The 2,091-nt window shown below is 40.5% G+C and overlaps 1 non-coding gene across 1 annotated transcript; it reads left to right on the forward strand.

Annotated features, from left to right (window-relative positions):
• The first annotated feature begins 1,701 nt into the window (after positions 1-1,701).
• TRNAF-AAA (transfer RNA phenylalanine (anticodon AAA)) lies at positions 1,702-1,783 on the forward strand. The gene has a single exon. It is a non-coding gene; the product is annotated as a tRNA-Phe (tRNA).
• Positions 1,784-2,091: the final 308 nt, after the last annotated feature.

Consider the following 2,091-nt stretch of genomic DNA (forward strand, 5'->3'; position numbering starts at 1 on the left):
CTGAGGAGATAAAGCCTTTGTATAAGGAATGAGGAAGCAATGAACACATTCAGCCTATCACAGGAGTAGCCCTGAGTGTTCCGAATTATAATTTCTCCATGTCACTGTACATAATTGAGCCCAAGTAGCTCGCCGTGATTGTATAGTGGTTAGTACTCTGCGTTGTGGCCGCAGCAACTACGGTTCGAACCCAAGTCACGGGATTGTGGTTAGCAATGTCACGGCAGTTGGGATTTTCCTTTACAGAATTCCCAAATGTACCAGTTGTTTTTGTAAAATGTCTATTAAAAACAGATCCTTTTCAATATTTAAACAATCTAAGGACAAATTATTTAAACACACATGATTATAAGATGTAGGTATACTGTACTTACTGACATAAATTATCGTTCTTGAACATATTTGCGGTAAGGGGAGCGGAGCTCTCCCCCAGGCCAATCAGAATGCAGATGAATGCAGTTGCAGTTGAGTGACCTGTGTTGTGGCTGTCTACAGGGAATGCACATATGTAGCTGTCTCGCAGCACAATCCAGACGTCAATTGAAGACAGGTTTTCATGCAAATAGAGCAGTAAGTGCAGAGAAATGCTCACTCCCTAAAAATGGCATTTATACAATAGTAAGATTAAATCCAACCTCACCAGTAGATAGGATTTATCAATAAATAAATAAAGCTTCTCCTCTCTGATATGGAATTACCCCCCAAAAAGTATAAGGGAATACCTAATGCTAACCTATGAGAGGGGCAGACCTCACAGTAGTGAAAAATGTAATAGACTGTTTGATACTACTAGGACATACAAACTACCACAGTACATGTCTTACCTTTTACTTACATAGCATGATGCCCCTAGGACTACCTAGGGCCTACCTTAGGGGTTACTGATATGTAATAAAATTGGGGTTTAAGGCTTGGCAAGTAGTTTTAAATGCCAAGTCGAAGTGGCAGTACACTGCAGCACAGGCACTGCAGTAGCAGCCTTGAGACAGGTTTGAAATGCTATTTCTTTGGGTGGCACAATCAGTCCCTGGGTATATGGTATACCACTTTACAAGGGGCTTTCAAGTAAATTAAATCTGTCAGTCAGGTATACTCCAATTATACACATGATTAGGGAAGAAGCACGTGCACTTCAACACTGATTAGTAGCGATAAAGTGATCAGAGTCCTAAGGCCAACAAAAAGATACAGCAAAATGCGGAGGTGAAAAGCAAAAGGTGGGGTTGGGACCACCTTAAGAATGCAAGGTCTAACAAAAACGAACTAAGGATAACAGGAGTAAAACATCAGGTTTCTCTACAGCATTTGGTGAGACAAGTGGGCCTTCTTTTATCTTCCATAAATGCAATCTTTCCCGGACCCCTTTATTATATAGCTCTTCAAGGAAAAAATATAAAGCACTTACAAAGGAGCCTCAAATACTCAAAGATGGTAGACTTCTGTAATATGGGCCATATACTAAAAGCAGCACGAAAACAGAGTGCAATAGGGTCCAATAAACTTGAGTGACCCATGAGAGTATGCATGCAAGCCTATGGTATTCCAAACTAGAGATATACGCATGCAATTTTTGTTTTGAGGAGAGAATGTGCCTGCTGAAAAAAACATTATTTTTAAAAAGTGCATTGCAGAATATCAGGAATTTGCTGTGGGACACCTTGAAAACTTGCATACAGATTATGTGCACACACCTCACAGTCTGTTGTTGTGGCAGAGTGGTTAAGGTGATGGACTAAAAATCCATTGGCGTCTCCCCGCGCAGGTTCGAGACCTGCCGACAACGAGAATCTTTTTAACATCGGCTAAAATTTCAGAAGTTAACCTTTAGTATTTCTTCCATGTCAGATTTATAAATAGGAGGCTTATTTTGGTGTCACTATTGCCATATCACATATTTATTATCGCTCCCCCTTTCATATCTTTGCTATAACTCTCGTCCTTCATATGGCTGAGATACCCGCCACCCCCTCTCAACACAATCCCCAAGGATGGGAAACCGGAAACAGTTCTGAACTTTTGGAAGGTGGGAAGGGAGTTACCCTTCCCGGCCGTATTTATTAAAATATGAAACAAAATCAAAATATTAAAATA

The sequence above is a fragment of the Lissotriton vulgaris genome, unplaced genomic scaffold, assembly GCF_964263255.1.
Source record: "Lissotriton vulgaris unplaced genomic scaffold, aLisVul1.2 SCAFFOLD_301, whole genome shotgun sequence".
In the NCBI taxonomy this organism is placed as follows: domain Eukaryota; kingdom Metazoa; phylum Chordata; class Amphibia; order Caudata; family Salamandridae; genus Lissotriton; species Lissotriton vulgaris.